The 25765-nt window shown below is 39.4% G+C and overlaps 1 protein-coding gene across 3 annotated transcripts in view; it reads left to right on the top strand.

Moving 5' to 3' along the window:
* The first annotated feature begins 392 nt into the window (after window positions 1-392).
* LOC134541257 (gastrula zinc finger protein XlCGF26.1-like) overlaps window positions 393-25765 on the top strand; it is a 237742-nt gene continuing 212369 nt past the window's right edge. For all 3 annotated transcript variants that reach the window (XM_063384543.1, XM_063384540.1, XM_063384537.1), the window contains exon 1: window positions 393-579. The gene's annotated coding sequence lies outside the window, so the exon portion shown is untranslated. The remainder of the gene's footprint in view (window positions 580-25765) is intronic.

Below are 25765 nucleotides of genomic sequence, written 5' to 3'. Positions count from 1 at the left end.
CAATGTTCCACAAACAAAAGGGCGGGTTCAAGTAATGAAACAATACATTAAAAAAAAATTAAATATTAGATTTAAATTCTGCACTACTGCAAGTACAAACAAGCAAATTATTAAAGTCTTTAGAGTGCGAAAGTAGTCCTTTAATATATTTGCAAAGTATGCAATTAAATTTAAATTTAAAAAAATAAAAAAAATAATCAACACTTTTTGGAAGTTGTACGTAATAACCACGCTCTGCACAAGCAGTGGTGGTATAGGGAAAACACGAAGATGTGCCCGCTCTTGGTTCGGGCGTGTATGCTTCCGCGATTTCGGTGTCGCGGCATCCTGGAAGAAAGTAGGCCTGCAGGTGTGCGGTGCTGTCGCGCTGTCAGCAGTCAGTTTGAGATGGACTTCCGGTGCGGTGGTGTGTTGGCGTGCTTGCGTGTGGGGCGAGCACCGTGATTTGACTGTTGCCGGGTCGTGTGTAGCGTCGACGGAGTGAGACGTACTCCTTTTCGAACAGTTCGGGCAGCTGTCGCTGCAAGCATAACTTCGGCAGTGTGTGGAGGAGAAAAACCAGTGATCTACGCAGAAAAGGTAAGAACAACGTTGTAATTCTCAGCCTAGTACGGCATTATCTGTATTGCAGTTTCTGAAACTCCCCTCTAAAGCCTATTTAGACTAAGAAATCCACGGAAAAACACATCCCAGAGTGTGATGTCAGCCATTTTTAAGTTGACCTTCCGAATAGTTCCGAAGATTCTTACCAACTCGCCGTGAAAGGCGAGTCGTTCACGTCCTTTCATGCATTCTTGTGGTCTTTGAGGGCTTTGTGTTTATATCTCTTTAACATTTAACTATAACAGTCGATCACCACATATAGCATTCAGCTTAGAGTACTCAGTTTCGTTTGAAGGACAGTGATATAACCCGTGGCTTTACTCGCTCAATTTCTGAGTATTTCTAAAATCTTATCATTAAAAAAAAATTACTTTATTGATTCCAAACATGTTTACTGAATAAATGGACAAATTGAATTGTCAGATGCATGAAATATTTTATTTCATAACATAACTGTTCAAAAATGATACTTTTGGAGTAATTGTACGCAGGGCCCTTTTTTTTTTTTAGTATAGATTAAGTATCTGATTTTAAAACTTCTATTTCAGATTGTCCGAAGATAATTTATATATTACCTTGATGAAATCACACTTACCTCCTTTTCATTTTATAATTTAGACCATTATGAAAAAAATCAAATTGCACCTAAAATATTTTAAGAATCTTCTACACTTAAAATTTAATTTACTGCGGTTAGAGATATTCTTACAATTATTAAATAATTTCACCTTATTACAAATATTTCCCATTTTTGAGGATATTTGGTACAATCACATTTTTATTTGAAATATAAAATACAGGTATCAGAAATTTTATACAACATATTAGCTGACTGTTAGTATTAATTAAACAAAATGTATTACTTTAAAATACCCCTCAATTTTTTTACCCATTTTTCCTAAGGAATGCCAATGTAAAAATTAAGAACTAAGTATATACAGCAATATCTATTTAAAAAAAAACCTCTTGGCCCTACCCTTTTCTTTTTTTAACCTCATATGTTAACTCCAAAACAATTATAATTAACATGAAGTTATAATGATATAAAATTAATTTTGCCAATAACGATTTAATAGATTCCATTTTCTTTTTAAATAATATTAACCCATGTTACAAGTGCGATATTTCGGAAAATGTTGAATAAGTGAAGGTAGGTTAAGGATTTTTAATTAAATATTTCCTATTCTTAAATTAAGTTTGATTTGATCAGAATATATTTTCAAAATTTCACCTTTCAAAAAGTAGAATTTCAGCATTTTTTTTTTTTTTTTTTTTAGAAAGAATTGGTAGATGTTGCATGTCTGTAAATAATACCACATAACTTACATACAGCTTGATTAACTTCAGAGGTACGACTTTTTCAATAAAATAATCAACTACATTTTCACCCGTTCTACATCGAATATGGAAAAATGGTAAAGGTTAAAACTAATATAAAATAATTTTTAACTTATTATTATTCACTTTTTTTTACCTTCATCTTAATTTGCTTGGATATATGATTTACATACTACTATAAAAACTAACGTGCGTTTGGGGTTGAATATCGAAAATATTGAAAGAACTCTAAATAATTAATTATTTAGGTACGTTAATTTTGCTAAGTTTGTTACTTCCAGCTTCATTTGTTATGAAGCTATGAATTTTTTGTGATAAAACATAACTTACTCCCTTTTCCCACCCTTAAAAGACGAAATCCGGAAAACTGAAAAAATACAATTCAAAGCTCTATTCCTAATTTATAACCCTTAGATCTAGTAGATTATGAAATATGCATTTTTTTCTTTACTCCTAATGTTACCCCTTTACACCCCTTTGGGGATGAAACTTGCATTTAATTATAATAATTTTTAGTTTATCATTTTTACCATTTAAAAAACATAAAACTTAATTAATTTCAGAGATAAGAATTTTTTTAGAATAAATGAACATTTTATCGCCCTATTAAAGGACACATTTTTATAAAAGCAAAAAATAATCACTACATAACTTTATATGCAGGATTTTTTAGTATCTTACTTCTAGTTATAATTGAATTGGAAGGTTCAATTAATCTTTTTTTATGATAAAAACACACCTCCCCAGTTTACCAACCTTAGAGTTTGAATAAAGCCAAATGGCAGAACAGTGGTAGATCGTTTTCTTATAGGCCTATGTTTTATTAGTACCCAATTTGTTTTATTGTGCTTGATTAAATTCGAGGTTTAAGTCATTTATCTTAAACGCATATTCACCCCTTTTTTTACACCTAATGACTGGATTTTCGCAAAATGGTAAAATTGTAGTTGGTAGTTTTCGTATGTTTATTATTGGTAGACAAAATAATTTACTATGCTTAATAATTTAATTCGGAGATATGATTATTAATCAAAATATACTTACCTACCGTTTTTTATTTATTATGGGTTGAATGTCGCAAAACATGAAAATTGTGGTTATTAGTTGTATGTTTATTATTGGTACATAATATTAAATTTGTAGATATTGTTACGATTTACCGCGGGTTCGTAAAGGATAGCCCAATTAAAGATTTTATCACAAGAGAGTTTTATTGATGGCCACTATTTATGTCACTTACAATTAATCTTATATAATTGCAAAATAATCAATTGCACTTAAAAATGTTGCTTCCCCAGTCACTCGGTTCTTACACACCGCACACCTCGCTGGGCCGCACCTCTGGCGCAACTCTCGCCGCAGCGCCCCTCGTGGACCTCCGCCGCGGGACTCCGTCGCCGCACTCCGCCGCCGCCGTCGCACTTCCCCTTCGCCGAGGCTCCGCTCGACTCCTCGGGGGCAACTTCGCTCGGGACTCCGCCGCGCCCGCGACACTATCGCCCGGAACTGAACTCTTCGCCCTGGAACCTTCGTCCAGGTACTTTGCCACTATATCGCCCAGAAACTCCACCGCGGGAAAACTCCCGACATCACTCTGAACTCAACTTTGCCCTGGAACCTTCGTCCAAGGACTTCGCCACTCTGCCGCACCCGCGACACTATCTCCCCGGAAGCTCCGCTGCGGGAAAGCTCCCGCCTGAACTCTCTCTCTCTCTCTCTGAACTCTCTCTCTGAACTCCACTGACTCTCTCGAGGCCGCCGTCCTCGTTTTATCTATCAGCAGCAATTTCCAGAACTCGCGAGCGCGGCCGGGGCCAGTCGCGTCATTCCGCGCCGACCCGACGCGACGGTAGAAATCTCTCGAAACACGTGTCGGCGGCTCGCGTAACTCCGCAGCTGTCCGGTTTCAGTTACGTGTCAAAGGCAGGGCGCCGCGCGGGGAGTGGTGGGAAGGAGGGGGGGAAAGCGAGAATCCTTGTAATCTTCCAGGCGCGCGCGGCGCATATCATGTTGCGGCAGCCGCCAGCCAGCTCTGCACCTGCACGTGTCCCGGCCTTGCTCACGTTCGTAACAATATAATTATTAATCTTAAAAACATAGTTACTCTTTTTTTAACAAAATAAGTAATAAATTTTGCAAAATATAAAAGTGTGCTTAGTAGTTTTCGTATGTTTGTTATTATTGTGGCCAAAATGATTTATTACGCTTAATTAGTCGAACTAGACGATCCGCACTGCACCCAAGACAGAGAGAGACAGAGTGGTTTCGTCCTGTCCTCATTTTTATACTCGCAGCGACTTGTATACGGTGCACGAGTTAGAACAACAGTCATTTTCCTTCGTTTATTTGAATGTAATACTTTTAATGCCTATGAATTTAAGATTAACAAATCAGATTCAGTCTTGGCTAAACGGTTACCAGGCTACAAGGCTACAATGTACAAAACTATAAAGCTACACGACTACAATAGCCATATAGAAAAGAATCGTAATGTAAAAAGACCAACTTAGGTTGTTTTACACTATAGGACCAAAAATCCTTTAAAAATTTATTTACGCTTACTACAAGATAATAGTTTTTGATCATTAGATATTCAACTACTGTTTTTACCACGTGAATTTAACGCAAGGAAACATATTTTGACATCCAGTTAATTAAAAGGGCATACATTCGTCATCTAGGACACACTTTGGACACACATTCAATTAAAATAGGACACACATTGGACACATTTTCGTCATATAGGTCACACATTCGACAAAAAGAACACACATTTAACTCAATAGGATACGATTCCATCAGTAAGAATACAATCCCTATAGTAGAATATGATCCCAATAGTAGAATATGATCCCAATAGTAGAATACGATTCCATTAGCAGAATACTATTCCATTAGTAGAATACGATCGCATTAGTAGAATACGATCGCATTAGTAGTATACGATCGCATTAGTAAAATACGATCCCAATAGTAGAATAAAATCCCATCAAAGGGATACGACTCCATTCAAGAGATACGATATCATCAGTAGGATACGATCAGTCCAGGATTCGATAGGACACGATCTCATCGGCAAGATACGAAAGCATACGAATACATCTGCTACTATTGCGTTTTGCTCGACCTGGCCTCGAATGCTGGAATGGCCTTATTTTTACACTCTCTATGTATTTTGAAATATTTATTGCCAAGTAGTTCTGCTTTTCACCAACAGATGTCGCATCATGTTAAGACCCAGAGTATTTTGTGCTTTAAATATATATATATATATATATATAATAGGCCTATATCTGAATTCACCTAGCACAATTTACCTTGTGTCGTACGTAATACAAGTATCAAACATTCATAATTCGTTGAGTAGTAAAAGCAGTCTCTGTATTGTGTGTGATGCGGGAGACTCTCTCACGATCACAAGAGGAGGGCTTTGCTAGACCTTAAGGGGAAGGGAATTGGTCTTGCACGATAGTGTCTCCCAGCTGCTTTAAGGCATAGTGATCGACTCAGTAATGAATTTCTTTGTTTGAATTTCACCTGATGAAAATATTTTTTTATTTTAATTTGGTAACACGAATTCACCTAATAAACGACACTCGAAACACATGTCCATGTCTATATGTTTTATGCATATGCATATTTGTAACAGATTCATGTTATAAGCATAGTATCAAATGTATTATGCATATGTATACTATATGTATCGGCGCATGCGCCATGGGGGTGAAGGAGGGAGGGGGTGATGAGGAGGAGGCGAAAAGGTGAACGAGCATAACAGAAGACTGTATAGGAAGAGGTGAATAATGGAGGGTGATAAGAGAAGGAGGGGGAGGAAGAGTAGTAGGGAGGGGAAGAGGATAAGAAGAGAGGGGAATATGAGAAAGAGGGAGAAGGGGAGAAGGAGGGAGGGGAATAAGTGAAGGAGGGTGGAGCAGAGGTGAAGGAGGGAGGAGGGGTATAGGTGAACGCAGGAATGGGAGCGATGAGGGGATTTAGGGTAGAGAATGAGGGAGGGAAAGAGCAATGAGTGAGGGGAAGAACTGAAGGAGGGAAAGTAAGTGGAGAAGGGCGTTTTTTTTTCCTAACCTAAGTTAAAACTAAGTGTGTAAGGGAGGGGTCTAGGTAGGGAAGACTCTATAAGTGCGTCTCAGGGCAAGCCCTATATTCTCTAAACATGCCGGTTTCTAACCATGCAGAGAAGGTCACGTGCATCATGTGCTAGGAGGGGATTGGCCAGCCATGGCAGACGTTTTCGCCATGACTAACTCCCCTCACTCTTAATTCTAGACTAAAACTAGATAAGTTGGGCCCAGGTAAAACCTCCATAGACAGAGGGAAAACCCTGGGCACATACATGCGGGATGCAAAGGTCATGCATTATTACAAGCTGGTGGATTACAGGAATAGAAGGATGGTCCTGGAAGAAGAGTGGGGCGTGGTAGAAGTTCTACTATGCAAGGGGTGGGGCACTTGGACTTTTAGTCCGCATTGGTTTGGTCAGGTCTGGTCTTTTTGGGGGCGGCTTATGCCGTTTCCCGTCGTGCTGCCAGTTAGCACTTATTGTGGCTCTGTGATATGATCGTGTAAGTGGGGCGGTCGCGAACTGTGGCGTCGGACTAGACTCCAGAGTGGTGACAGAGCTTCAGGTCGACCTGTCGCCAGTAAAAGGCTGTCGGTCAGTTAGAGAAATTGCCACCATCTGTCATTGAAAAGTCCTAGCTGCAGTACTACGCTGTGTGAGCTGCGGTCGCGAGCAGGGCATCGAGCCAGACTCCAGAATGGTGACATAGCTTCAGGTCGACCTGTTGCCAGCAAAAGGCAGTCGGTCAGTTAGAGAAATAGGAGAGGAGAGGCGAAGGACTGAGAGAAATGAAAAGGAGAAAGAGGGAGGGTTGAACAAATTGATGTGGAAGGGGAAGATAACAGTCGCAGGGAGACCGAAGACGAATCCTCTTGTGATATTGATGGTTTGCACCCGGTGCAAGGCACAAACAGTTAAACACTTGTTGCAGATTCTTGAAAGCACTCAAGCGACTTATCTTCAGCACTCTGCACGACGAGAAGACTGTGTGCCAGTCTACAGTGTTGCACTTAGAGGCGATACCATGCTAGAAGCACCAGAGAGCATCGCACTTATCACCCCGCCTCACTAACACAGTAACATCCTTGACTAGGCGGGCCCCTTAATGTGTAACGAGAAAATGTACACTGTATACATTTTAGTTCAGATACTCGTTTTATACACCTGCAGTGCATCTTGTGCGCGGCCAAGCATGATTGTTTAGAAGGCTCGTTGCTCGTTCGGGGACTTTCAATATTTATACTTTTATTAGTTACCATAATAGGCTTGAAGCGTACCGAATATATTGGCCATGGTTACATTTCCTCCAGGCCTCTTCGAAAATGGAGGGGGGGGGGGGGGGTGAACTACCAGCACGGAAAACTATCAGCATTTCTTAAACACTCCATTGAATGAGTTCAGCAGTTTCGCTCTGTGTTTTGAGGAAGTAGTGTATGGAATACGCCAGTAAGGCAGCGCTATCAACCCCAGCAGTTACTCATGTTTATTTATAAGAGCACAAGTGGCGGTAACCAGATGTGGTAGCAACTCGGAAATTTAGTGAATAGATCACGCACGTGAAGAAATGTTTCCAAAAAAAACGTAAATAGTATAGGAAGCACTGTAAGATTACAACTGTTGTGTATAAGAAATATTAGAAAAATTCCGTTAATACTTTTCCCTTCTGGTACTTTTTCCCTGGTTTCGAGGAAGTTAGAGGGAAAACTGCAAAATAAATGTACCTGCGAAATTCTACCAAAATTTTATATAAATTTCATGGGATGGGTAATTCCAGCGTTTTGGATTTGCGCTTACATTGCCTTCTTTTAGCGCTAGTAAATGAGTTATTTGTTTTATATTTATGCTGTAGAATTGTAGGTCGTATGCGTTCCGCTTTAACTGTGCTCGCTTTAGCGTTTCTTATTGTTAATAAAACCATTATGTTTCATGCGTGGTGAACGAAATACTGCGTTAATTGTAAATTAAATTTTGGTATATAATTATTAAAAACCTAAACACTGTTGCTTTTTTTTTAACTCGCTTTATTTGGGAGCCTAGAAGTGCGCCCTTAATTCAGTTTTTTAATGGACTTTCTAAGTTGATAATTTAATATATTTTCAACTGCCCTCCATTCTTTACAAATAAGAGACTATAATTAGCACTAAATTTAATTAAGTATTGATTTGAGTGTCTGCCTTGAAAATAATCCTATGGTTTTTTATTCCTGCGCAGTTAAAATTCTTAGTTACCGTCTTAAAATAAATAAAAAATTTATATTTTCCGGAGTTCAGTTGATGATCAATTAATCTGGGCGTGAATGATTTTTTTACAGTAAACACTTGACATTTCAACCTCCACTTACGATAACAATATCACAACAACATTTTGTTGTAGATATTTTCCATACATTTACGTTACGAATTACTTCCAAAAACTTAAAGGATTCACGGTTATTCCATTTAGTATCTAACATATAATGCATCGCTGGATTCAAAACGGTTACATATACCTATATACACCTTTATTTCGTTCACATGTAGGGACTACGTGAGAGTCAAGTTTTCAGACTGTGTTTTAGGTGGATTTCGAAGAAAGATTGCGTATTTTAGTAATTAGAATGGCGCAACTTCCGGAAATTAAAAAAAAATAGTTATTCGTTTCATGGGTATGTAACTGTTACCCTGAAGATGGTAACTGCAAGGTTGACCGAAATGTCGGTAAAATCTTTGCCTTCGACGCGGCTAGAACACAGAGGCCAAAATAAACTTCATAAAATATCCGCGAAATCCTGAGATTCCTATTCATTTTGAAACTTTGTCTGAAATTTTATGAGCAGTGTTCTACTTGGTGGTAACTATTTCTAACACATAGAACATGCATTAAGGCTCCGCTTAGGCAGCCACTCAGTAGGCATACTCACCACTCTGAAGTGGTCGTTGAGTCGATCAGTCTACATCAAATCTCAATGGGGCCACACTCTGTTTTAATAACTGTACCTTTTTAACAGAAGTGCAATCAGAAACACACATAAATAAAAAAAAAAACAATTAAAGATGTTGTGTAGATCTAAATCAATTTTCACTCGTGTTCACAATCCAGTGCAATACAATAAATAAAATTTCAATTAATAAACTAAACTAAATCTTAAATAATCAGTAAAAATCATGTCAATATACTGTATTTAAAATATTCAACTTGACCAATATTTGTTACATGCAGATTGACATAGCCTACATAGGCCCTAGCCCTTAAAAATAAATATACAATAGGATCACTTTTTTTTAATATTACGCGTTCAACATTCTTACACGTATTAATATTAAACGAAAAAAAAAAACTTACAAACGAAATATAAACACTTGTATTTGGTAATTCGACGAAGTGCAATTTTAACACTCTAAATTAGTTAATCAATTTTCTCAGAGGTTCAACTATATCAAATTAATTATTGATACTCCATATAAACTCTGTGGCAAACAATAGTTCTATACTCAGGACTAGTGAGTTTTCCAGTACCAGGTAGGCCTTGGTACACGTCAGCAATTACCTAAATAGTTAGGCTCCACTAACAGACAAGAGTTAAGGTGGGACAGAATTTAAAAATAAAAAATAATATCTTACACGCTTGCTGTATTCGTTTTAAGAGACGATTATTCGCTTTCAACATTCAAACCTTCAGTATTATTGATGTGTAACATCTTAGCTGTCGGTATGCGGCACTTGGTGGGGGTAATCTCGCTAATGTGACGGAAATGTGTAACAGGAAGCTGGGAGAAGCGGTGCGGCTACAGTGGCGCTTGAGCTGCAGCGTGTCAGAGAGTGAAGACGTTTCCATGGCGTTTGGTGAGAGAGAGAGAGAGAGAGAGAGAGAGAGAGAGAGAGAGAGAGAGAGAAGAGACGACCGTTTTCCGTTCGTTCGCTAACAGTAGTTTTGAAAAGCGTGACGCACTGCCATGTGTTTTTTCTAGTACGTTATAAATAGCTTATGTTGTGAAACAATAATGTGTAATCTATATAAATAAAAAAGTAAACGTTCCTTCGTTCAAAATCGTAAATATTCAAAAAGTTCTAGAAATTTTGGACACAGCGTTGTATTCGCATACGCATATGTTTTTATATATACCTACGTCACACCTGTGACAGGTAAAAAGATAGATAAAATTATAGATAGGTATATATAGGTATATATAAATTAATGTTTGTGTGTCCATCTTCTGTTTTGTAAAGCTAAATATACAGGAAGATATATAGGCCTACATAGAGAGATAGAGATATAGAGAGGGGGAGATATAGACAGGAAGATATATAGAGATACATAGAGAAATAGAGCTAGGTATATATATAGATATATAGGGAGATATAGAGTTATAAATAGGGAGATATATTGAGAATTATATAGAAACCTAGATACACAGAAAGAGATTTAGTGATATGGAGATATACCTATGGATAGAGATATCGATTTACATATGTAGAGAGATAGTGATGTAGAAATGTTGGAATATTTTCCGAATTTCTAGGTCAAATATTTTGGATTGCCAAGATAGTGATGGTAGGCTGGTAGAAGAGAAATATAAGCCTCTTTAAGTAATATCCACCATATTTGATTTAAAAAGAGATCTTTTCCTAAATTATCTTATTTTGGATCGATCAAGGATCGAACCAAGCACTGTAATCGATCTAGTATATAAATTAATTAATCGCTGATTTTTTTTTTAATTTTGTACTTTTCCCGAATTTCTAGCTTAATAAAGTCACATTTCAAATATGGTGTCCAGTATGTCACAAGTCTGGTGGACTAGCAACCTAAAATGCTTTTATTGAAAAATCTTTTACATAAAATTGTTTTGCAAATATCAAGTGTCTAACCAAGGACAGGAATCGATCGAATCATTCAGAATTTTTATGCAGAGTTTTTTATTAATTTCGGAATTTTTTCCGAATTTCCAGCTAAATTATTACGAATTTCCAAGATTGCATTCTAAATGTCAATATGGTGGGCATCAAATTAATAAATTATTACTGCACTTTAGCAGATAAAAATTAAACTAACATGGTGGTAGTGCACTCTTGCATACGAAAACAATATGGTGGCCTCCAGCAGACTAAAACAAGATGACTGCCTCCAGCAGACTAAAACAAGATGGCTGCCTCCAGCAGACGAAAACAAGATGGCTGCCTCCAGAAGATATAATAAACTGGTGGCCTCCAGCAGACGAAAACAAAATGGCAGATATGACATCATACTAGCTGTCGATATATATATGTACCTTGGCATTAGTGGTGGGATTTCAGTCTGCCGCCGGCTTCTGTGGAGAAAGGATCGGTCACCATTTTTATTCTTCCCTGATCAGGTTCGAAGTGAGCGACTCCAAGCTTCATGACGTAAGTGCGTTGTTAAAATAATATTTTATTGAAATTCGATTAATTAATTTGTTTAAAATTGTATTTTTTCAAATTTTTGTGATGATAAAGATTTTCAAGATAGCAACCGTATAGAAAATTGCAACTGTGACATCATAATTCAAATTGTCAGAAAGTTCTAGAATAACAAAATGGTGGAAGTCAAAATGGTGGAAAGTTCTAGAAAAAAAATGGCGGAATCCAAGATGGTGTATCTAAGATGGCCGACTCAATATGTCACCCAGGTCAATGCCATACAAACTGGCCGCCGTGATGTCACAATCCAAAATGGCGCTCGGCTCATCCTGAAGCCTGGAGCCGGAATGGCTATTATATACTACTCATTTATAGTATTTATATATTAAAGTTAAAAATTCTCGATTTTGACTTTAGTACGGATAATAGGTTACGAGCTGAAATGTTGCCATTTTCGGGTTCAATCGTAACCATTGGTTGGGTATTTCTAGTAGGTAGGAACACAACCAATTTCACCATGCACGTTAAAAAAAAAAAAATTATTAATCCGCAAAGATTTCAAACCGAAATGCATTTTTTTTTTAAAAAAAATCCGGACGACACCTACGTATACAAAAATTCTACTGGAAAAAAAATATATAAATATGGTTGCTTATTCACCCGTTTTTGTTGGCTGGAAATTAAAGACCGCTAATTCAATCCTAAACTGCGTTCGTCGGCGTACCGGTAAAGTTTATAATTCTTTAAGTTTTTTCTTCTTTTTTTTCCGTAAACCCACCCCTCGAGCGGAGGATGATGCGACGCAAGCACAGCCGCGCGGATGGGTTGTGGAGGGGTGGGGGTACGAGGCCATTCAGGCGCCATGTTTGCAGGGCGGCCGCGATGGCGGAGGGCCCGGGACCAGGGATAAGCGCCGGGAGCCGTCTTAATGGCGTGTCGGGTCGGGTCGCGGCGCGGATCATCAACCCGGCATTACGGCCGGATTAGCGCTGGCGGATCAAGGGCTGATCCGGACAGCTGCAGCGCCCCAGGGCCGTCCACGCAGCCTCGCGGGCGGTGCCAGCATCGCCAGGCTTGGCGGCGGCGAAACGATACATCGATACATGTGAAATATCGATATTTCAGATTTCAATATATCGATAAATTGATATTGATATTTCATCACACATATAATTTTGACGCGACAACGTCTAATAAATCGATGAACGCCGGCTGCACGCACGAAAAAGTGTCCCGTTACGCTCATTGTAGATACGCTTGCGCCGCATCTATCTCTCCTCCACTCGATTGGAACAACCATCGATTTGACTTTTTCGAGGGACATTAAACTTGAAACACTCCCATTCGTTTCCCACTTTTCCTATCATCGTCCTATCATTAACAGAATAACACAGATTGGAAGAAGTTAAATAGAAAACATGTATGAAAGTTATAGTTAAAATAATCTCTTCGTTTAAGTGATAAACATATTTGAATTTATGAGTGCAAATAAAAGTAAATTTATCAATTAAATTGTAGATTTTTTTCACTCCTTCTTTGTATCCATACAAAATTGTGATAATTCAATAAAAATGATTCAATTTTATTCATAAAAGTATGCAATCATTTCATCAATGTCTTGTTATGACGTTGTCACGTTAAACTATCGACCGTAAACCGACTTTACAGACAACCAATTTTTTTTTCCGTATTTGAATAAAATTATATTTTTCAAAAAAAATATATTAAAATTATCTGTAAATAAAATGGTGGACCGAAGGCATCGGAAATAAATAATTATTTTAAAAGAGTGGGAGGAAAGGGGACATGTCGGAATTCTTGGTAGGAAATTTCATAGGTTGGCAAGTTGAAGAATCGCAAATGCAGTGACTGGTCGACTGTTGGGCAAGATCAGTGGCCTGTTGCGTGGACGTATGTTTAGTAACTGATTTTATATCCACATCAATAACTCAATGTAACGTATACCTACTTAAATAATAATTTTATAATAAGTAAATCATGGGTAAAATTTGTATACATTAATAGTCCGAAATATCGATATTTCCAAGCCGATATTTCATTGGTATCGATAAAATTCAAGTGATTAATCGATGGTTTGAAAATTCTTGCTATCCCTAGGGGAAGCTGTCTGCCGCTGCAGCTAGAACTATGTCCCGGTCTACGTCAGACCAGCGAACTAAAGGCGTTGATAACATGTTACTTTTGAACTTCGTCAACAGATGGCGTAACGCGCTATCGTTTGGTTGCGTCCGTCACGTCTTGCCTAGGGGTTACCTGCTTCCCCACAAAATGAAGGTGAAGATTGGCGTGCCCGTTTTTCTGATGTGGTTGCCTTGATGCACCGAAATCGCGCAATCTATGGGACTTTAAATTAAAAATTTATGGATTTTCAATTGTATGTCTTACAGACTTGAAAACTCGGTAGTGATGTTACTTATGATTAGAGACCCGGAAAATTCGCGGGTTCATTTCGTGTTACTTTAAAATTCAAATAATTATACCTTAGTGCTGCTTCTGTCATTGGTTCACTGTTAATCTGGAGGACTGAGGGCCAATTAGAGACCCTCACTCATAGAAGTGTCGAATCACAGGCCACCCAGTCGAGACGACTCACAAGTCAGCAGCCAATGAACAGTTGGCATTTGCCCGAGTGTGTAGAGGATATTGGAGTCTATCCTGGAGGTCATTGAACCCGCGAATTTTCCGGGTCTCTACTTTGATGTGTTTAGCCCGGGAAACGCCAAGTATTTTAGCTAACGTGTGTGTGTGATTCTTTGCTTCGCCATGACCATGGACCACGCAGGCTACTAAGCAGACTCTTCCTATTGGCCAGACCCTCGCACAGCCATTGCCACATAAACATGGAGGAAAAGCCTGGCAGCTAGCATGTTGCACTTATCATTCCAGATTTATTCGGCTTATTATCATTTATTCTTCGCTCCTATGTTCAATTACCAATTGCGGTTTACTGGGAGATAATGTAAATAGTACTAATATATATTAAATTCTTAAATATTTTACATTTGCTTCGAATAGCTTAAAACTATACTTGTTTTCCGGGGGCATTACGAGGTTGTCAATATGTTGATTCCAATCAATCATCTGGTTTATCAGCTGTCAAGCTCCATGTTATTATTTTTCATTCATCATATTTTCTCATTATACTTCTTCCTTCACCAATGGCTCTACTGGTGATCTCCATTACATGATCATCCATAACTCCATCAAGATCTAGGCTACTTCTATAGTCTCATTTATTGTTCATAGGGATAACTTATTTATTTCTTAAACCTTATTCCTGCATCAATTGTCTGACAACCATATCTCTGTTCTATTTTCTTTCTTCGATCTCCAACATGATTTGATCTTCTTACTTCTATATTGTCTAAGCGACGCTCGCTGGTGCTTCTAGCACGGTGTCTACTCTGAACTGGCGCGCAGTCTCCTCGTCGTCACAGGACAACTGTGAAATTTGAGCGGTGGCCGTTGAAGACAAAAAGTGTAATGCAAGTCCCTTAAAGCGATTTTCAAAAATCTTCACCAATTTCCCCCCCCCCCCCCCCTTTAAAGATTATTCTGAAAACACGCCCCTTTTTTAGCCCCATTTTAACTCTTCTAAGAATACAGTTTAAAAAACTTGATAATCTTGAAACCAAGCTACATTTCTGTCCTCAGCGAATTCTTAAATGCTTTTCCGTAAGCAAGACCCCACACGGGTGTCTTGTAGTTTTCAAATCGCGTTGTTTTTTTTTGTTTTTTTCCCCTAAAGCTCCGCGCACCGCGCGTGTGCCCGGGAAGGCACTGCTTGGTCTTGTAGTTGTCCAGGGTTGTTCCTCCATGGCCTAGCAGCGAGGGGCTGCTCCGGACACCCCTGAGCCCCGCGGGGTGGGGGGGGGGGTACCGCTGCGCTCTGAGCCGAGCATTCAGCGCTGCCCAGGGGCGGAGCTGATCTGCAGCCCGTGTGTGTGTGTGTGGGGGGGGGGGGAGGTCGCTAATTATTCCCGCGCCGGGAACCCCGGACCAGAGATGACGCCGGCAAGTGTCCCCTGCCCCTCCCTGCCTCTCCTCCAGTTACTGCGGCCAGGGCGAGGCAGTTGACCGCACCGATCAGTTCCGCGCGATTATCCGTTCATTTCGTTCCTTTTTTTTTTTTTTTTTTTTAGTTCCCGACCACCGACGACGGGATATACGACACATCTCGTTCAAGCACGGGCTTGGATCTCGCTTTCGAGGAGGGGCGTCCCCTACCTCCCCCCCCCCCCTCCCATATCACTGAGAGGGGGCCCACACGCGCTTGCAAAACGCGTGACCGCGAAAAGTACTTGTTGATGTCAAAAAAAAAAACCGCGTCTTGTGGAAAACTTTCTGGTTATTGTACGCTTACGGGACAAAAAAAAATATGCTCATCCGGAGATGACTTGTGTCTGTTAACCCCATCACGTGAAGAACTATCGAGCCGTACGGGTGGCCCCCATACCTTATGGGTGATTTCCGCGGGCTCAATCCTGCGAATCCTGCAGACTTGCGGCCCTGCAGTCTAGGCTTGCCTCGCCGCCTGGCTGGCTGCCGCAGGCTTGGTCTGCTCGGGTGGCTGGCACTCCAGGCGGCTAGCCGTGCTGCCCCCTGATCACTCTTCAAAGCTCTCACAGTTAAATTTAGTAAACAAATTGGTCAATCATGAATAGAGACCCGGAAATTTCGCGGATTCATTTAGTCGCAAGCTAGAATGCAAACCTTCACACTCTCGCACTGTGTTCATGATCGGCCCGCAGTTATCTGGACACGCCCCTTCTACGACCGTGAGCCAATGATGCCCAGCTAGGAGAGAAGTAAGCGAATCAGGTAGTGCCAAATAAGGAGGATAAAAATGTTCTCGTTAAGAAATCAACCAATGGGAAAGTAAACATGGGTCGAGCACACCTATGACTTTGAATTATATCCTGAGGCCAGAAGAATCCGCGAAATTTCCGGGTCTCTAATCATGAATAATAACTGTAACACGATTTATGTAGATTCGCTAACCTCCCACTCCCACCCCTTTTTTTTTTCTTCTTTGATCAGTCATCATTTGCTCTCGTGAACACACGGACCCTGCGACCAGTGACTCGTCTTGACTCCCGATGCCGTGAGTCGAATCAGACTGTCCGGTTCATTTCTTCTCATTCCAACGTTTCAATCTCTCCCGAGTTTAATGCTCTCCCGAGTCGTGTTCAGGCGTTCGAGTAATCGACTCTCGAAGATCCGATTGTTTACGTAGCGAACGAATCATATGCCTTCGTTCGCCCAAAGATTCGTTCATCTTGAACCAATCGTTGAGCGGACGAAAACGTTTTTTTTAAGTTATACTTCTAATGCGACTTCCAACAAGGTTGCGTTAAACGTTTAACGTTTCTGGGGAGGGGGAACAGAAAGAGACAGAGCGAGAGTGAATGCGTGTTTCATAGACACATGAAAATAGTGAGTGTGTGTCATTTCTCTATGTCCACGAGGTCTCGCCGCGTCAATTTTCTCCTTGGGGCGAACCCGTACGCTTAGTTAAATAAACAGCTTTTATCGTTGAATGATTTCATTTTTTTATTTTAGTTTGATTTGATACAATATGATTTCACTAAAAATCAATTTCTACCCCTTCCTATGTTCATTTCCACAGTACGAGGTTTCACTTCTTCCGCAAGGAGGGACTCCACGCACTATTTTTTTTTCCCGTCCGCTAAGTAAATAATAGGTTCTTCAAGAGTCGATTACTCGAACGCCTGAACACGATTCGGGAGAACATAAGATGCAGAGAGAACGAGAGAATAACAGGCCCGCCTGATTCGTTTGTGAAATTGTAACGTGTGTACCTGCGTACACTTGCAAAGTATGGTACCCCTGACTTTCACGGCATACCACCTGCAACACAGTGAACTGGGCGTTATTAAGTGTTTTTAAGTTTGTCAATAAATTGTTATTGGATCGCATTTAACTTAGCAACTAATTTCATAACCACCCGCAAACGTCCCTTTTTCCTCCTTGTTAGGGTTTTCCTGTGTCCTTAGTAAAACCCGCGACAAAATGACTCGTGACAGTGTGCGTGTTTGACAAGAGCAAACTGCCGCCAGCTGACCGTCAACTGATGTCATGGTGACGACTGATGATCGCTGATCAGCGTGGGAAGCTATTAAATTAGGTGTTCCTCAAAGGTTCATCCTAGGTCCTTTGCGTTTTTTTCCATCTTCATCAACGACACAACAAGCCCGAAAACATACACCAAATACACCAAATACACCAAATTTATGCAGATGACTTACAATTGCTCATATACGCAGACAAAAACTGTATTGTACCTATGATTCAAAAATTGAATAGTGATCATGAAGCAATTAGAATGCGATCTCATAAAAATGGCCTTATTTTTAATCCAGTAAAAACGCAATGATTTTAATTGGTCCTTCCATACTTCAATTTAGGAGGCACAAAAATTTAGCTTTTAAGTTCTGTTAAGAACTTGGGCATTTATTTGTATGTAAACCATGTTCGTTAAAAGAAAAAAGCATATTCTGAGCTTCACAATCTTGATCGTCTAAAGAATTTACTGTCATTGCATGTGAAAGCTACACTCATGCAGTAATTAATTTTGCCTCGTCTTATTTACTGTGCCATAGTGCACAATGGCATGACAGACTACCTGGGGAAAAGTCTGCAAAAAGTTCAAAATACTTGCTTTCGCTTTATGTATAATATTAAATTGCGTTTTCACTTACACTCTTACTATAAAAAAAAACATGGCTGGCTTAAACTTCACCAAAAATTATCACTAAACGTTCTACTTATGCTACATAAAATACTTAGCGGATACTCCACGATATATTTATCCCGGTGATTTGCGTTCATAAGCTCGCGTTACACTCTTGGGACTCATCAAAATCAAATCGTGAACTTTTAATTCCCGTGCATAAGCCCAAATCAATGTCGAAATCATTCTCAGTGATTGCATCTCGCCTCTGCAGCAACCTCGACCACGATGGTCTGCCGGGATATTCAAAAATATCTTAATAAAAAAATATCTCTCTAAATTCACAGTCACGTAACCAAAGGGAATGCTGAATGAGTGTGTGTGTGAGATTTCTTTGAGGTAACATAATTAAATTTGAATTATATTATATATTTAATACAATATGTTATACGGTTTACATTAGTAATAACCTTTGATGTACAAATGGTTTATTATTCATGAGTTAATTGCTGTAATTTATAATTTGTCAGTATATAAGTAATTACATGTCTGATATACTTAACTTATAATACGTTGTTTGTCTCATGGTTCGTTGTAAGAGAAGGCGTACACGCCTTAACTGCGCCAAAAAAAAAGTCGAATAAATATATAAGTACCTAAATAAATTGTGGCAGAACAGTTAATGCGAGGCAGGTGTCGAATGAAAAGTTTGGACACAGCCCTTCAATGAAAGTGTTCTCGGAAAAGCTAGAGTCGCCATAGCGCGCGATGAACGGACACGGTGAGTTGAAGAGAGCGTAAACTTTCAATGACCAGCGACGCGAGATGAACATTTCCACCTTAAATTAACAAAGAACGCCGGTTACAAATTATCCAGGCATCTTCACAAGTCTTATCTTTATCTTCGTAAATTTATGAGTAAAAAGATCTCTTGCTTCGATCATGAATCCAAAAGGCGTCAATTAAATACGTGAGGCGATTTTGGCGAATTTTCGAACCCCCCCCCCCCCCCCAACCCTCCATCCTTGGTGTAATGTCGTGAGATTTGACTCGATCCCCCCCCCCCTCCTCTTTTTCCCTAAATTCACGTGAGATTTTTCAAAATGCGTAAATATGTAAATATGTGCTTGATTTGCGTTGGATTTATTTTTTTAAAAAAATATTTGCCTAATTATTTTTATTTAAGATTAATTAAGACTACTATTTAAGACAGAACGTAGTCTAGAATCTATCACAGTGAGAAAATCGAACAGTAAAATGCTTAATAGGAACTACAAAAATTCGTAAACGAATATTCATTCTAATTCAGTCCACGGGGACTCATGTGAGGTCTCAAGAGTGACTTTGCGGCGTTCGCATAGCCGCGATAAAAATTATTGTGTAGGATTTAGCCATATTTTAGTGAAGAAACATGTTTTACTTAATTTAACCCATTTTTCTCGCAATTTTACACTGTTTCTTGAGAGGAAAAAATTACGTGATATTTGCCGAGAACCATCCCCCCCCCCCCCCCCCAATTAACACCCATGTGAGATTGAGTGAGATTTGGCTCGACCCCCTCCCATCCCCCCCCCCCCAACACCACACGTAATTAATGGACGCCCCCAAATAATTTTCTTGTTATATAAGGGGAGAAAAATCAGAAATTTGTTAAAACCCATTCAAAAATAAAAATGTACAACACGTACACAGAAAACCATTTTTTTTTTTGTACTTTAACAAAAGATTCCTTTGGTAACCAGTTGCCAAGAAATGGTACGTAAAACTACACGAAAACTATTGTAAATGTGTAAAAAAAAAATTGCTATGGTTATTTTTGCATGCATAAAATATGTTTTTGAAAACGAAACTAAATATTTCTTGTCATGCTTACGAACTTTGGCGAATAGTTTAAAGTTTGGTAATGCTTTTACAAGTATTTTTTTATGTAAAGTAGGTATATCTGAATAGTCAACTATTGGATTTAATTTTTTTATTGTGCTTATTAATATTGCTAGTTAATAGGGGAAAGTAATTCAGGGAACGGTTTACAAATAACTAATGTGTGTAGTGGACAAACACCCGGCAGTAATCCGAGCCCCGTAGTAGGCTACTTACTGCACACACATTTTATAACGAAACAATTTTTTGACGTGACAACGTCTAGTAAATCGATGAACGCCGACTGCACGCACGAAAAAGTGTCCCGTTACGCACATTGTCCCGTTAAGCTGTGTCCCGTCACGCTCATTGTACGCTTGCGCCGCATCTATCTCTCTTCCACTCGATTGGAACAACCATCGATTTGACTTTTTCGAGGCACATTAAACTTGAAACACTCCCATTCGTTTCCTACTTTTCCTATCATCGTCCTATCCTTAACAGAATAACACAGATTGGAAGAAGTTAAATAGCAAACATGTATAAAAGTTATAGTTAAAATAATCTCTTCGTTACTTAAAATATTTGAATTAATGAGTGCAAATAAAAGTAAATTTATCAATAAAATTGTAGATTTCATTTCACTCCTTCTTTGTATCCATACAAAATAGTGATAATTCAATAAAAATGATTCAATTTTATTCATAAAAGTATGCAATCATTTCATCAATGTTTTGTTATGATTTTGTCACGTTAAACTATCGTCCGTAAACCTACTTTACACACAACCAATTTTTTCCCCATGTAAATGTACAAATAAATACCTGGTTGTTTTACATGATTATTTCAGTTCCATTTACAATAAAACAATTTGTGAGCGAGCTCTTCAATACTCGCCAGTGACGTATTACATCTAACCTCGGTAACCAGCTAATGCATGTGTTCTCACGTAGCAAAAACACTTATAATAAGAAAATTGGACACGAAAATTCAACGTAGAATTCTTTTATTAATGGCCCAGTATAATACATACATGCAACTACATTTCTGAACACGAATCACAAGTAGTTTCCTCACCCGCCGCTAGAATTCGCTGCCGGAGCAGCTACGTCGACCATCGAATCATTCCATTCGCAGACAGAAATTTTATATTATAGGTATAATTAAATGACTCCGATAAAAGCGGGAAAAAAAACTTTGAAAAAAATCATTAACCCCGGCTTTGGACCTGAATTTAGACGAGGAGTTTTATTAAAACACTGCCCATCTTATTGAAAAGTGGTAAATGTTTCCCTTTGGCTTTGTGAACTTTAGTTTGCGCCATCCGCCACAGATGGCAGCACCGTGGTTTCACATTTCCGTTCCATGCGACTTCCGTCTTATTCACGAGCTTAATACTGCCTACCAAGTGCCGTAGGTGGACCAAGAGCTAAGAAGTTACGTCGTTACATACCTGCGGTGTTCATCGGCGTTGTACGTAATATCTGCTTATCTTCATCATTGTGTTTGTATGTTTTCTGCGTGGTCTGTCTGCATTTACTGGCATAGGGGAAACTGTCTCGTCGTTGTTAGCCCATTGTTTTCGTCTTTGCTGTTATTATAATTTTTAATGACGGAATTCATGCGCAATATAATATTTTAAGTTTGAATATGTTCGTCTGTGCTGCCGTCTCGTTGTGTTGTCTGTAATACCCGTTTAGGTTCGTCGTTGGGTCTACTTGTCTCACATCAGCCGATTCAGGGCTTTGTTTTTCGTGGGTTTGATGTTTGAATTTTTTTTAATTTTTTCGTTATTTTGTCAGTCGTGGATTTTTTCTACCCGTGATAAAACAGTGGAAAACTTCAATGGCGAAGTAGTTGAATGAAATCAGACGAGACGTTACTCGTGGTCAAGTAAATCGCAGCGCTGCTCCGGGCTGAGAGTTGCTGTTCTGCTCGTATCTCGGGTCTCCGGGCCAATTTTTTTTCCTAACCTAACTAAAACTAAGTGTAATTTGTTTGGGAGGGTCCGGGTTAGGGAAGACTCTAGGTGCGTCCCAGGCCGAAGCCCTTACGCCTAATCATGCTGGGTTTAAGCCATGCAGGAAGAGGGTCGCATGCATCGTGTGCTTTGCTCGGGGATTGGCCAGCCATGGCCGCAATTGGCGCCATGGCTGACTCCCCCATCTTAATTCTAGACTAATTACTAGATAAGTTGGGCCCAGGCAAAACCTCCATAGACAGAGGGGAAAACCCTGGGCCCTTTCACGCGGGATGCAAAATATAATGCATTGATAACAGGCAGGTTGAGTATCGTTCAATGTTTCTGTGTTCGTTTCCCGATGGAGAGCCTCGACTGGGCAGTATCGGGGAGCGTCTGTAGCGATGCGAATGCATCTGTTGGTCTCCGGGCTGAGAGTTGCTGTTCTGCTCGTCGCTCGGGTCTCCGGCCGCTGCTCACGTCGCGGCGGCGCGGCCACAATGCGGGGCCCATCGGCGCGGCGGAGGCGGTGTGTAGGTTACCGGTAATCTGGCGTGAATGGCGGGATTACACCCGGGGGGGCCTACCTGCGCCGACCACTTCAGGCGCGATCGCTCGGAAGAACTGCAGGGTGGCCGGGATCTCGCAGCTGCGTCTTGCCCCTCTGCCCCTCCGCCGTCCAGCCGTGTCCCGAACACACCGGCCAACTCCTCTTCCTGGACCACCAGCCTCAACATTCTACACTTGGTTATGAAGGTGTTATGTTATATTTTTTTGGTCCAACCTCAACATTCTAAAGTTGAAAGTTGGTTATGCAAGTTATGGTTATGAAGGTGTTATGTTACATTTTTTTGGTCCAACCTCAACATTCTAAAGTTGAAAGTTGGTTATGCAAGTTATGGTTATGAAGGTGTTATGTTACATTTTTTTGGTCCAACCTCAACATTCTAAAGTTGAAAGTTGGTTATGCAAGTTATGGTTATGAAGGTGTTATGTTACATTTTTTTGGTCCAACCTCAACATTCTAAAGTTGAAAGTTGGTTATGCAAGTTATGGTTATGAAGGTGTTATGTTACATTTTTTTGGTCCAACCTCAACATTCTAAAGTTGAAAGTTGGTTATGCAAGTTATGGTTATGAAGGTGTTATGTTACATTTTTTTTAAAAAATTGCACCAAGTCCAGGGATGAAGGTGTTAATGATGCATTCTATGTAATGGTAAAGACACCTTACCCTCTAACTTCAAAAATAACACATAGTTACGAGTTGATAAAGATGATGTGTACACATAAGCAAGTAGCAAACAAACTACTTTCGGAGCCTTTTTTCTCAAAACAATAGTTTTGTAACATTAACACCTTCATCCACTTACCCCGTTCTATTCACTGCAAACTCCCTGAAAGTGTTGGGCAAAGTGTTTCCGTCGATGTGTCCGGGAGACCCCTCCCATGCTTCAGCAAGGTCATTATTTCAGTTCCATTTACAATAAAACAGTTTGCGAGCGAGCCTTTCAGTACCTACTCGCCAGTGAGGTATTACATCCAACCTCGGTAACGAGTTAATTCATGTGTTCTCACGTAGCAAAAACACTTACTTATAATAAGAAATTGGACACGAAAATTCAATGTAGAATTCTTTCAAAAAATGGCCCAGTATAATACATACATGCGACTACGTTTCTGAACACTAATCACAAGTAGTTTCCTCGCCCGCCGCTAAAATTCGCATTTTCATTTTTGTTAATTGGTTTTTCGAGATTTAATTATTATGATTCCCTTATGTGACATTAAGGCCTTGTCAGTTAGTGGTAAGCTGCTTGCTTGGTGCTTGACTTGTTTATTTGTTTCAACTTTTGCTTGTCGTGACCTTTGAATATATATACTGTATAGAAGTCGCGAGTGGATAGGATTTACTCTACGTTTTTCAGAAGCGTATGATGAGCATATTGGGAACTTCACCGCTGCAGTGCGCTGCCGTAACGCCCTGTATCGTCTTAGGTTGTTATTTACACGTTAGAGCGCAGCGCTGTCGCCCGCTGTCATTTCCCCGCACCCCTCATCCATCATTCACTGCAGCTCAAGGTCGTTCAACAGGAGGGGGAAGGGGTGTTTGAAGAGTTCGACACTTGTCCGCCAGGGACCACCACGAGTCGATGCCCTAGAGATGGTGGCGATTGCGGCGGTGAATTAACCAACTACCTCAAAACCGTATTAGAAATTTTAACCTGGGCTGGCGACTTCTATACAGTATATATATTCAAAGTCGTGACTAATGTGCCCGACGGTCCGGGGCGTACTTGCGACGGTGAGGCAAGATTACAAGACGCGGCGTAGGCTATATCCATATATATATATATATATATATATATATATATATAGTATGTATATAACTTACGCCAAAGCATATATTATGCTTAAGCATATATAAATTGTAATTTTAGACATGTTAACACATATATGCTACGCGGTATCGCCTCCTAGCCATAAAGGCTCTAAACGGCGCGCAAAATTTTTTTTTTGTCGTCCGCAGATGAAATTAGAGCGGCGACCGTAACATTATGAGGTCCGGTAAGTGCTTCCAGGAATCTTTACCAGTTTATTTATTTTTTGCCTAAAAATCATTCTGAAAAAAAAAAAAACAGCATTTTTAAACATTTTAACTCTTCTGGAAATGAAGTCTAAAATCTTAATCCTGAAAAACAAAATTAATTTCGGCCCTCAGAAAATTCTTAAAATACTTTTCGCAAACAGAACCCACTCGGGATATCTGGAGCAGTTTTCAAATCGCGTCCCCGCCCCCCCCCCTCCCCCCCTGAAGCTCTGCGCACCGCGTGTGTGCCCGGGTGGGCGGGACCAAGAACCAATAAACATAAACAACATTTAATACATAAGTTATATCTAGGAATCAAACATGAAATTGAATACTAGCAAATTACAATTTACAGCAATTACTGATGAATCATATACCAATTTAACATCAAAGTTTAGTGCTAACAAAAACCATTGAAAAATAATGTATTAAGAAAATATTTATATATAGTTAAATACTAACATATGCATATTAAATATTGTTCTAAATATGAAATTTGAAAAAAAAACATTCAATACTAACCTAAAAAATATTAAATAGGCCTACTTATAGTTCAGAATTTAAAAAAACATTAAAATATCATTAAAATTCTTACTATGATGTCACGTTCTCTCTCTCACACACACACACACACACATATTCATTCATTCATTCATTCATTCATTCATTCATTCATTCAGTATTCCCTTGGTTACGTTCTGTGAATTAAGAGAGTTACTTTTTTTGATAAGGGTTTTTTTTTTTTTTTAATATCTCGGTAGACCGTTGGTGTCTGCAGATTGAGCCTTGGGTTTTCCCTGAGTCTTTTACCAGGGCCCAAACTATCTAGGTATACCTATTCTAGAATTATTATTTTGGAGTTAGTCATTGTTTCAATTGCTGTCATGGCTAGGCAATCCCGAAACAAAACAATAATACCTCCCCCCACCCCTCCTGAATGGCTGAAACCCAGCAAGATAGGTCTGAGACGCTCTAAGAGTCTTCCCTTACCCAGAACCCTCTTAAATGCCCTTAGTGTTCAGATAGGTGCTGTATGTTGTCACCATTCCCGGCTCTTTGTGCCGGATGTATCTGCTTATAGCTGACCAGAATATTAGTAAGAAGACTCGCGCAAATATTACGATTCGCCATTCATTTAATTGATATCTGTATTTCTTTAAGCGTGAGTTTTTATTAGCAACTAAATTTCGGTATCATCGCTAAAATATTCTAAATAGTAATTGGAATAGCCTAAATATTTTAAAAGGTTTCGAAACTAAGAA

Source organism: Bacillus rossius, chromosome 18 (genome assembly GCF_032445375.1).
Source record: "Bacillus rossius redtenbacheri isolate Brsri chromosome 18, Brsri_v3, whole genome shotgun sequence".
In the NCBI taxonomy this organism is placed as follows: domain Eukaryota; kingdom Metazoa; phylum Arthropoda; class Insecta; order Phasmatodea; family Bacillidae; genus Bacillus; species Bacillus rossius.
The sequence above is the reverse complement of the archived record's forward strand: the minus strand, read 5'-3'. Positions and strand labels throughout refer to the sequence as shown.